A 12161-nucleotide genomic window follows, 5' to 3' on the forward strand; every position below is an offset into this window, starting at 1 on the left:
TCCTTTGAACAATCACACCCTTTCCTGGGGGTCCAAATTTGAATTCCAGAGTTGACAAATCTCATTTGATGCAGGTGACCATCTTCCTCCCCAGTCCCAGAAGTACACCTTCCCCGAAGATCCCCATCTTCTCAAACTCCGTCGGGGCTCGGGCCCAAGCACTGCCTACACTATGTAGCCCCCGCATGCACACCTACCCCCACACTTCTAATCTAGGCGTGGGTCAATGTGTTTGCAGATGGACACACATCCATCTTTCAGAAGAGCTCAGCTAAAAGTGCAGCAGGCAAAAACAAAAACAAAACCAAAACCCAAAAAACCACTCAGCTTTCTTCACACCAGGAGCCCCTCTTCTGCTTCTGCCCCCCCCCCCCCGGCCCTGCACCCTTGCTATAGAGGATACTTTGGTCCCATCATCACAGAAGAAGCTGCTCCTCCCCCTCCCCAGGCCCTGCGTTTGAAGGGTTGCCTGTCAGCCGGCTCACTTCCTAGCAGGACTCTGGGACCCTGGCTCCCTAGGGATAGTCCATGGGTCCCTGGAATCTGCTCGGCAGCCAGCTGACCTCATCCTCTGCTTTGCGTCTGGATTCACATTTACTTTGCGTGGCTCACGTTTATGAATATTAACTCATTTCATGAATTGCATAAAGCATCGAGTTGTGATGAGTGGATTTTTTTCTCAGTTTTGTCTAAACACGCACAAATAGTCATGTAATTGGTTTTGTGGTGTCCTTAGAAATCCCTGCCCAGCATCATTCATTTTCTGCTGTCATCTGAACGCTATGGGAACCATCCACGAAATCTGGAGCTCTTCACTGTCAGCTTTGAAGACTCGGATTCTGGGAGAGACGGGGTGAAAATGATGAATGCACACAAAGCATGGCTATCTCCCAATTCGGGACACCCTGGCTGCTCCGGGGCTGGTTACAGCCGAATTTCTGGGGGTGGGCCTGTGCTTCTCTGGGGATTGTAACTGGCAGCCAGGTTGAGGAGCACCACCCTACTCTTGGAAACATCGTCCCTTCTGCACTAAGGGGTTTGTCACCAGCTAGACCCCAAGACCTGATCTTTACTGCTCACCTGCTTGTAGCCACTGACCTTTGTCCCACATTTTTCCTTAAGCTCTTCTTTCCAACTTTATCTCTTCACTCAGGCGAAAGACCCAAGGGGCCTAGCATCCCACGATGGAAGCCATGGAAACAAAAACTGCCCCTCAAGCACTAACAAGTGCCCAGACAGAGAATCCCAGCCAGCCCATACCACCCAGTTTGAACTTAACTCCCCACTCACACCTGTGCAGATGGACCTTGGAGGGACCCATAGAATGACTGACAGTTACCTTAACCTCATTATAATACTAAAATCTTCACCCAAGGAGGAGAGCAAGCCTCATTTACATAACCCACAGTACAGGTATTGGCCTTAAGGCCTTTCCTTATGGCGCATAGCACCACCTCATACCACCTCTAGGGATGATGATAAGGCTCCCCTTTCTAAATGTTCATCCTAACCTTAAATAAAAGGGAGCCGTTCACTCTTGCTTGGGGAGTCATGGCTCTGGAAGTTATTCCCTGTGAGCTCCTTATTTGCTGTAAATCAAGTCTCCTTTGTGCGACAACTCACCCGGTGTAATATCTGTCTGTGACTCACCAAGGAGTGAACTCACGTTAGTTCAGTTACAGGGTGACTTGGTTTGCAAGTCATCCAAAAGAAGTTGGTTTCATCCAAGGGGGGAAAAAATTATCAGAATGAAGTCCTTGAGGGAGTTCAGGACATACCACCCCAAAGAGGCTGCTTTGGTATATTGATTCTTTCAAGCTGAAGGCCCTTGAAAAAACAGCAGATGCAGGGAGAGGCTCTCTCGGAACTGCCCTCCTCCGCCTAAACACGGAGCCTGCAAAAGGAACTCGATTGTCCTAAATCCCCAACCTGGGAGTTTCATGCACCGGGGAAGACTGACTCCTATCCCAGGAGAGGAGACTTCGAGTCCACACCACCCCCAGACAAACGTTGTCACACCCTCATACCTCCCGTCTGTTCTTCTGAAGGCCCATTCACCTTTCCCCGAAGCATTTACTCTCCCCTAAGTGACCCACATCCCCCTCTCCTTCTCTACTCAGACGGTATATAAGCTCTCAAGTCTCATCTCTTTTTCAGGTGTTCGCGCTTTTTTCCCTCTGTGATGCCCTTGTCCACGGACTATTAAAAATTAATACATGTGTATATCTTTTCTCCTGTTCATTGTCGGCTGTGAATTTATTTCATAGACCCAGCTATCGAATCTAGGAGGGTAGAGGGACAGTATTTCCTCTTCTACATCCTCCTTCATTCTTTCTTTCTTTCATCAGATATATATTGAGCACCTACCTTGCCAAGTTGTACACTAAGTCATTAGAGTTAGAGATACTAGGTTGAAAATGAAATAAAGATCAGGCCTCAGGAGGTACTGTGGAGGGACCAGACATTAAACCTGCCCTGGCAAGGAGAGCTCAGCTTGTTCCCTGGGATCCTGGCCTATCTTGGTGGACTGAGGAAAGGAGGGCTCTGTGAGTGAGAAAGGATATTTTTGGGAAAAAGTATTCATCCATGGCAATTTCTCAGCACCTCTGGGAAGGGCAATTTCAGGGACAACACAGGTTCTGTGTCCCATGGGTGCCAACATTTTTAAAGCACAGGGTCTTAATTTCTTCATATTATGCTTTATATGCTCTGTGGGAGACACTGCTATTACAGATCTTCCTCGACGTAAGATGGGATTAAGTCCCGATAAACCCATCATAAGTTGAAGATATCATAAGTCAAAAACACATGTAATACACCTAGCCTATCTGCCCTCACAGCTTAGCCTAGCCTGCCTTACATGTGCACAGAACACTTACATGAGCCTACGGTTGGGCAAAATCATCTAACAGAAAGCTAACTTTATAATAAACTGTTTGATATCTCATGCAATGTATTGAACACTGTACTGACAGTGAAAAACTGCACGGTTGGGCGGGTGCTGAGTAAGTGTAAGGGCCATAAGTTTAAGTGTAAGTGTATGGGCTGTTGACCCTCTCGCTGACCCGGAGCTGCGGAGGAGAGTTGTGCCGAATATCACCAGCCTGGGAAAAGATCCAAATTCAAGATTCCAAGTATGGTTTCAACTGAATCTATATCACTTTTGCCCCATCGTAAAATCAAAAGTTCCTAAGTCGAACCATCCTAAGGAGGGGGCCATCTGTACTCCCGTCTTACAGACAAGGAAACTGAAATGCAGAGAGAGGAATTCACTTGTCTACACACCTCCGGTCTGTCGGATTCAGAGCCCTTCTTGTAAGAGCTAATCTTTTTTTTTTTTAAGATTTTATTTATTTGTTTATTTGAGAGAGTGAGTGGACAGAAAGAGTGCATGAGTGGGGCTGGGAGGGGGGCGGAGGAGCAGACTCCCGCTGAGCAGGGAGCCCTACGCGGGACTCTGGGGACTCCATCCCAGGCCCCTGGGATCAGGACCTGAGCCAAAGGCAGAGGCTTACCCGACTGCGCCACCCAGGCGCCCCTGTAAGAGCTAATCTAGAGAGATGGGCTTCAGCGAAGGAGCCAGGTTTCAGGTGCGGCCAGCAGAGCTGCCGGCTGGGGGCCGTCTGTGTCAGCAGTGGTGGGAGGGGGCTTTGGAGCCCGGGCGGAAGGTGGTGCTGGTGGCCTCAGCAGTCCTGGTGGGCAGCCAGCGGTCACCTCATGGCATAACGGTTGACACTTATTGGGCACTTATCCTGGGCCGGACACCACCTAAGTAACTAGTATGGATGAACTTAAATTTGATATTTACAATTCCCATTTTTACAGATTAGGAAACTGAGGCCCAGAGAGGTAAGATAATGGTTTTCCTAGGTCACATGTCTGATAAATACGGAGCCAGGATGCGAGGCCAGGCGTGTGGGCTGCTGGGCTTGTGTGCTTCAGAACTGTGCTGCGCTGGGGGGTGTAAGGGACGTAACATCCTGAGGTGTGCTTCGTCTATGGGTCCTGCACCCCAGGAAGGGAGAGGGCAAGCGTGACAGGTTGCAAACATGGCTATAGGACTCTGTGGTGCCTTCCTTCACTCTGTGAGCATGCTTGGGGAAGAAGCCGGGGCAGGCAAACTTGCTGGATGAGACATGCAGAGCCCAGGGACCCTTCACTCCAGCGGAGCCTGCTCACCATCAGGTGTGAGTGAGGCCGTCCTAAGCTGTCCAGTGACCTGCCAGCTCACCACAGACACACTGGCGAGCCCAGCAGAGCCTGTCTAGAAAGCACCCCCCCGATCCACAGAGCCATGAGTAAATAAATACATGTTTCTTGTTCGAAGCCACTGGGTGGCTTGTTATGTAGCAGTAAATACAGCAAGAAATACCTCGAGGAGAAGGAAGATACGAGGTTAGAGGAATTCCCACCAAGCAGGATGGATATGTAGAAATCCTTCCGGCAGGGGAAAGAGATGCAGAGGAAAATGACAGGGGAGAAGTGGCCTGGGTCCCTCAGGACCCAGAGCCCTCTCCTCTTCTGGCTTCCACCAGGTGAAGGAACGGCAGTACTTTTCTGGAAAGAAATCACAGATGGTCAGTGAGGAAGCCGAAAGCAGGAGTACTCGGCTGCCTTTGGGAAGGCAATCCCGGAGCCGTGAGAGGCGGCTACCTCTTCGCAGATGCTGTGTTTCCTGTGGGCAGAGGGAGGACCTGAGAGAGGCCCCTCCACTCTCCCGGGGGCCCTGCGCTCCCTCTGGAGTAGCAGGGATCCAGACAGTAAGCTGTGGGAGCCTAAACTCAAGCAGCCGCGTGACAGCGAGGAGCAGACAGAGGGGAGAAATGTTGAGGATGTACCAGGGACAGGAAAAGCTGGAGCCAACTGATCTGGAGGGACCGGCCACTGGGAGAGGGTCGGCCTAAAATAACACCCCTGTTCAGAGTACAAACGGGTGCCGGGCAACAAACACTACCGAGGGGAAGAGTAAATGATAACTTATTAAAAGTCCTCACCATCTAAAATGTACATATTATGGTACAATCATTTCTTTTTGGTGCTGACGTTGGTAATTTTTTGACACAGCCTGCCATCTGCCCTTGTTTTGAAGGGTCACCCCTCCTGAGGAGCTTGAATTTTAAAAAGAATCAAAGCCTGCAGGTAAAATGGAGATGCTGTACTGGTAGAATTTCAGGTAGTCATCGAAAGTGCAACAAGGGTTTTTCTTTTATGTGGGCCCCTTCCCTGGGCTCTTGGCCTCAGTGCCAGCCACGGAGCCCCAAAAAGGGGACCTCGGCGTCGGACGCTTTCGACTCCCCTCCTCCAAAGTTGCCCCGGTGTCTCTCAGACTCAGAGGAGCGGCTCTGTCCCCGGGACGGCCGAGCCCGCGCGCCGCCGCCAGAGGGCGCTGCGCAGCGGCCGGGCGCATAGCGGCCGCCCGGGCGTCGGGCCTGGCGTGGGCATTTTTGTGTGGTTTAAATACCAGCGTTTACTGCTCACTTTTTCCCCAAATATGTGTCTAATTTGCCCAGTATCTCTTCTACGTGAAAACTTGAGAAGGAAAAAAAATTCATACTTAACTTTAGTTCCAGGGTCGGCGAAGGGGTTTGACACCAAATGCAGTTTTGTTCCAGAAACCTCGGAGTCTGGGGCCCGAGCAGCCAGCAAGGGCTCCCCAGACGCTGCCCCTGGGTGAGGACGGAGGCGCTCAGAAACGAGCACACCGAACCCAGCCCCGGGAAATGCTCTTGCTAACCAGCCGCAAGGCCGCAGGCTGGCCTCTCCAGAGGAGGACGGGGTTCGGGCCGGGCTCTGGAGCTGGTGTCCGCGGCCGGGCGGAGGGGCCCCGCCGCGCCCTGAGCTCCCGCGGGGCCCGGGGCGGTGTGCGGCGCTTGGGGGAGCGGGGCGCGCGGCCGGGGCTCCGAGGTTGCGGGGGGGGGGGGGGGGGGGGTGGCAGCAGTGCGGGCGCGGGACGAAGTCGGGGAGGCAGACGGCAGGAGCTCCGGGACGAGAGCAGAGGGGGAGTCCTGTCTGCTGGGGGTGGCGGGGACGGTTCCTCGGGCCCGGGTGGAAGCTGACAAGCCTGACCGCCACAAATAGAAGACATGGGCGAAAAGACCCAAAAAGCTTTCTGACTGCTGGGAGGTCTCAGGCAGTTAAAGCTCCTAATCCCTGGGGTGGGAGCTGGGGGGAGGTTGGGGCGGGGGAGTGTCTTGATTGGCGGCTAGGTTCTGTTTTTGAGACCTGAAAAAAAAAACAAAACAAACCACAAAAAACCCCTGTCCCTGGGGAGATTTCTCAGTCACTTTTCTTCTGCAGGAAGCTGCTTCTTGTTGGAACCTCCTGGGATTGGCAGAGTTAAAATCCTTTAACCCAGGATGCCTTGGGCCTTTTGTTCAGCTCTGACAATGGAATTGGGTGGAGGGGGCTGGGAAGGCAAGTAGCTGGGTCGGGGTGTATCCATGGGGTGGGGGTCTGGTAAAGCTGTGTGCAGTCACTGGGTGAAAAAGCAATTTAGTTGTGTGTGTGTGTGTGTGTGTGTGTGTGTGTGTGTGTGTGTGTGGTGTGTTGCGGGGAGGCTGTAAGGGAGCCCAAGGCATAGGGCACCAGCTCGTTAACACATGTGTATGAGCGCCTGCTGTGCGCTCAGCAAACCCTTAATTACTCAGGGAGACCTTCCAAAACTGGGAACTCAATACTGGTCCCTAAAAGGTTGGGTAATGGGTTTTTCTTGCATCTGAAATCCGAGGGAATGGATCTCTGGCTCCCCTGGGCTCCCAGATTCTTCTAGATGTCTTTGTCTTCTAAAACTCTGTTCTCCCACAGGACAGCACTTAGTAAGGACGCTCAGAAATGCATACCCTTCAACCATATTCATCATCCGAAAACTGTTGCTTAGAATATATCATGCCCTTGACTCATAATCCTCAGCAGCACCCACTAATTCAAGGGACTTGGAGTAATCACTTTCAAGCCCTCCCACCCTGCAGACTTTTCTTCCCCAGCTCCCCAGGGGCGTTCTCCCCTGAAGCCAGCCCGACCCCTCCCTTGGACATGTGTTGAATTCTCCAGCCTCCCTGTGTGGCCCTGCAGTTGCCTTCCTGGGATACCCTTCCCCTCTTCACCATCTAGCTAGTCATGTCCCTTCTCCATTCAGTTCTAGCATCAGTAGGTCAGCCAACATGCATTACTGAGAGCCCACTATGTGCAAAGCATGTTCTGGGCCTGGGGAATATATCCGAGATCAGGACAAATACCAGCCCGTGAGGATTTTATGTTCTAACGGGAGGGAAGAGAGTAGACACAAAGTCAAACAATTTCACTTGTTGATAAGGACAACAGAGAAGCTAAACTAATGTGCTAGAGTAGGGATCTTGGAAGTGGAGTGGGGCTGATGGTGCTGCTTTAGTTAGACAGGGGAAGTCTCTGTGGAGGTGACTTTTGAGACTTTATGGTTGGGGAGGGGGCAGCCCTGTGAATATCTGGGGAAGAGTGATCCAAGCAGGAGGAATGCAGACATGCACTGGTTGTGTTCCAGAGACACCACAGAGACCACTGTCACTGGGACAATGGGAACAAGGAGATTTGAGGGGCCCTGGGGACAAGGCAGGGGCTACATCATCAGTCCCTGTGGGCCAAGGTAAGGAGTGTGAGTTTCGTTCTGGTTGCAGTGGGAAGCTTTTGGAGCCTCTTAGCTGGGAGTGAACATATTTCATTTACCCTTTAGAAAGATCACTCTGGCTGCTTTGCAGAGCACAGACTAGGAGCTGAGGCGAACAGCTGAGATGCGGTTGCAGAAGTCCTGGCAAGAAGAGATAAAACCAGGGTGGTGGCTGTAGAGATGGTGAGATGCAGTACTGATTTCTGGAGCAATTTTAGAGGTATAGTAGATAGGACTTAACTGATGATCTGACCTATGACAGAAGTGAGGAGTTAAGGATGATGCCTCCATTTTTAGGCTAACTGGATGGAAGGGATGCCCATGTTTGGGGGAAGAGGTGCCCCTGTAGTTCTGTTGTGGCCATGCCAAGACCTATCAGATATGAGCTGGACCTATGGAGGCAGGTTTGGGGTCTGGAATTTAGGGGTGTCTTGCCATCAGACTTAAATTTGAGAACAAGCCTGTAGATGGTAGTCAAAGCTGTGGCCTGCAAAATTCCATTTGAGGAAAGAGTAAAGACAGAAGAGAGAGGGCTGACACTGAAGCCATGCCAACGTTTAAGGATCTGGTAGAGGGAAACCAGCAGAGAGGACTTAAAAGAACAACCTGTGAAGTTGGGGGGGAAACCACAAGATTGAATTATAAGGAAACTAAGTAAAGGATGTATTTCAAAAAGGAGGATGTATGGTCCGTTATTGCTGGGTAACAAACAGCTACAAAAATCTCAGTGATGTATAACAGTAAATATTTCTTTTACTCATGCATCTGTGGGTCATCCGGAGGTCAGTGAGATGTGGTTGACCGTGGCTGAGCAGCTCTAAGCTGTAGTTGGGTCTGATTCTGTTCTATATACATGTCCCTTATCATCCCTGTAGCAGCAGGGTGGTTAGGGCAGGTTTTTTTCCATGGGGATAACACTGGCAGAAGGAGGCAAGTAGAAACACAAGACGCTTCGCGCGACCAAGGCTTAGAATTGGCACCATGTCACTTCCTCCTTATATTCCGTTGGCTGAAACAGGTTACGCCGCCATGCCCAAAGTCAAGGGGCAAGAAAGCATACTCTGCCTCTAGTGGGAGGGACTGTAATATCACATAGAAATATGGACACGGGGCTGAGCAACAAGAATTAGGGCCACCCCAGGGTGGTCAAACATGTTCAGTGCCACTGGGAGACTAGAGACAAGGACCATGAGCTTGCCACTAGTCTAGCCAAAATTTGGGTCACTGGCCTTTTTAGTAAGAGGGATTACAACAGAATTGAAGGATAAAAGCCCCCTTGGGGTGGGTGGAGGTGAGAATGGGGGGTAAGGGTTAGGGCTGTCAGTCTAGAGACAACTGTCTCAGGAACACCTGCTCTGCAGAGGGCCAACAAAATAGAGTAGCTGGCAGGAAACACGAGGCTAAGGCTAATACATTTTTAAATTTAGGGAATTGAATCCTCTTTTATCGGGGCACCTGGGTGGCTCAGTCGGTTAAGCGTCTGCCTTTGGCTCAGGTCGTGATCCCAGGGTCCTGGGACGGAGTCTCCCATTGGGCTCCCTGCTCTGGGGGGAGTCGGCTTCTTCCTCTCCCTCTGCCTCTCCCCTGGCTTGTGCGCTCTCTCTCTGTCAAATACATAAATAAAATCTTAAAAAAAAAAAGAATTAAAAAAATAAAAATAAAAATAAATAAATCCTGTTTCCCTTTGATGGGAAGGATCTAGTAGAGAGGGAGAAGTCGATGATGCATGAACGAGAGGGAATACTTAAGCTGTGAGAGGGGAAGGGGCCCAGGGCACAGATGCAGGGGCTGGCCACAGATGGGTGCAGAGCATGCAGAACTGCAGACATTCTCATGGCTTTGGTGGCAGCAAGGTCACACAGTTGGTCTGATTGTACCTATTTTCTCTATGAAGGGTATTTGAGGTCACACGGAGAGCGAAAGAGGAAGGGTGTTGAAAATATGCAGAGAGAGGAGAAAGTGTGACATTGTTGCACTGTGGAGAGGGAAAAGAAATTTTCTAAGAAACTGTAGTAGGATTGTCCAGCAGTTCAAATGCCTATTTGAAATTTACGGCTGTAAATTTGAAGTGAGTCCATCTAGAACAGCTGGGGAATTTTCTTCAGTGGTGCGCAACTGCTCGGTTGCAGGTGTGAAGTAAACAGTTTGATTTAAGCACAGTTGGGGTTTTGCCAGGTGAATACGATGGAGAGAGACCAGTGTAAGGAAGTTAAGAATGTTTGCAAGGGAGATTTTTGTGTGCTGGATCATGAAATCTCAGCTGGCTGAGAAGTGAAGACCTGAGGGGAGACACATAGTGAAGGAACAGTAGCAGGATGGGTTGGAGGTCTCAGGTGGAACGGAAAGACTTGGGGGGGGGGCGGGCGCCTGGGTGGGTCAGTTGCGTAAGCATCCAACTCTTGATTTCTACTCAGGTCATGATCTTGGGGTTGTGGGATTGAGCCCCACTGTCAGGCTCCGTGCTCAGTGGGGAGTCCGCTTGTGGATTCTCTCTCTCCCTCTGCCCCTCCCCCAACTCTTTTTCTCTCTCTAAAATAACAAATAAATCTTTTTTTTTAAGAAAGACTGGAGGGGGTGAACTGGGTCTGACAGGTGGGGGGATCTTTGAATCTGAGATCTTGGGGATGGTGCTGATAGTCATGATTCCAAGGTTCAAGGTCCAAGGTCCAAGTTATGTCCAGGAAGCTAAGGCAGGGCAGGAGAAAATAGATTGCTAGGGCTAAGGCAGTCAAGGGAATTAGGGGCCGGAGTGTTGAGTGGATCATCAGCACTGATGCTGAGGTCACCAAGAATGATGACAGTGTAGGAGAAAGAGCCTGGTGCCAAAATCATCAGGGAACAGAGAAAGTGACCAGGAGGATGATAAGGTGACACTAACTAGGAAAAGTCGTGGGTGGTAAACTCCATGCCTTCCAAAGGAGCCAGGTGTTTGAAGGCAGAAGAAACAGATTGGAAGTTTTCATGGTGAGTGAGGACCACTTCCGCATGGCCTGAGGGAGAGAAGAAACTCCAGTGGAATGAGCCATGGGGACAGCTGTGTCCTCAGGGGGCAGACAGGCTCCAGGAAGAAGGAAGTGAGGGTTCTAGTCTTGGAGATTTAGAGTAGAGGCAGGGGGTATGGTTTGGGAGGGCAAGGAGAGGAGGGGGGTTGGCTGGGGGATGTTCAGCAGGTGGGGTATGGGTTGGGGCTGGGATGAGTGGGCGGGAAGCATGATGGGTTTGCTCTCCCTGCCGTTGAAGGTCCGGGAGGGAGGTGTCAGGGCACCCACACCCGGCCCCTCTCTGGAAGCTTCCCAGATTACCCTGGGGGGCAGGAGTTGGGAATAGACTTCCTTTTCCAGGAACCCCCGTAACTTTGGTTGCTCATGATTCTCAGGCCTTAGTCACCTACTTCCAGGTGTCTTCAGTGTTCTTCTTCCATGTGGATTTCTTATTTCCTCAATGAGTCTCAAGTTTGGGTAGGAACCCCAGATGTGTCACTTTGCACCCACTCAAGTCCAGCACAGCACCTGACATGAAGTAGGTGCTTCTCAAATGTTTGTTGGTTGAGCTGGATACAAATGAGGTAATGGTTCCCTTTAAGGCCAAGAGTGGGGGCCGTCGTCTAGCGGTGCGGGGTGGGGGGGTCCATCTGCCCGGGGGTCCCCACCCCGCCCCCAGCGGCCAGCTGCCGCGAGGCCGCCCCTGCCCCTCCCCCGCAGCCGCAGCGGGCGGGGCGAGCAACCCGACACCGGGGTCCCCCTCCCCCGCCCGACCCAGGCTCCCGGTGGCCAATGGCCGCGGCCAGAGCGTCCGCGGGGAGCCTCAGGGCCCTGGCGGCGCCGCGCGGCCGGGCTGGAGCTGGGGCACCCGGAGGCGGAGGTCTGCCCGCCCGCGCCCGGAGCGGCCCGGCTCACGCCCCCCGCCGGGGCTCTCCACCCCCACGCGCAGGGCTGTTCTGCCCTGGGCCCCAGCTCAGACTCGTCCCGCTCTCGGCCCCAAGCCAGGAGGCCAAAGGGACCCCGCACTCAGGGCAGACTGTGGCACCCAGCGGCCCAAGTCGGGGGGTTGGGGGGGGCCCGCGCAGGAGTCAGGACACTTGACTTGTAGGCCCCCGGCTCAGGGCTCTGACCAGCCGAGAGACCCTGGGCAGTCGTGGAATCCCTGACCCTCCGCGTCCTCGTCTGTGGTTGAGGCTAGTCCTTATCCACCTCTCAGTGGGCTGGTGTGAGGACCCAACACGTGAAGGGCGGGAAAGTCTTCCCAGATTAGCCAGAGGACCGGCCAGACCCAAGACGTCGTGACTTGTCCCCACCGGCCCCGCAGCAGATGGGCAGTGCCCCTCCTCCTCCCCTCCGTTCCGGCCCCACCCACCATCCAGGGAATTCCCTGGGTTCGAGGGAAGAGTCCGACAAGGCTTTCCTTAACACCCCCAGTACATGCATTTCCCGCAGCTCCTCTCTCCCGAGGCAGAAGTCAGCTGGTGGGGTTTAGCAGCCCTGGGGGAAGGGAGCTCAAAATATACGCCCTGCTGGCAGGATGG

The 12161-nt window shown here is 52.4% G+C and overlaps 1 long non-coding RNA gene across 6 annotated transcripts in view; it reads right to left on the bottom strand.

The window, feature by feature from the left end:
• The window catches only part of LOC112821221 (uncharacterized), a 30318-nt gene extending 24226 nt beyond the window's left edge, over window positions 1–6092 (bottom strand). Inside the window, exon 1 of one of the 6 annotated variants that reach the window (XR_012379798.1) lies at window positions 4373–6092. This is a non-coding gene — a long non-coding RNA (uncharacterized lncRNA). The remainder of the gene's footprint in view (window positions 1–4372) is intronic. The other 5 variants (XR_003207387.2, XR_012379802.1, XR_012379801.1 and 2 more) reach the window with 5 other exon arrangements.
• Window positions 6093–12161: the final 6069 nt, after the last annotated feature.

The sequence above is a fragment of the Callorhinus ursinus genome, unplaced genomic scaffold (assembly GCF_003265705.2).
Source record: "Callorhinus ursinus isolate GAN/ISIS: 27379988/994484 unplaced genomic scaffold, GSC_fseal_2.0 scaffold10, whole genome shotgun sequence".
Classification (NCBI taxonomy): domain Eukaryota; kingdom Metazoa; phylum Chordata; class Mammalia; order Carnivora; family Otariidae; genus Callorhinus; species Callorhinus ursinus.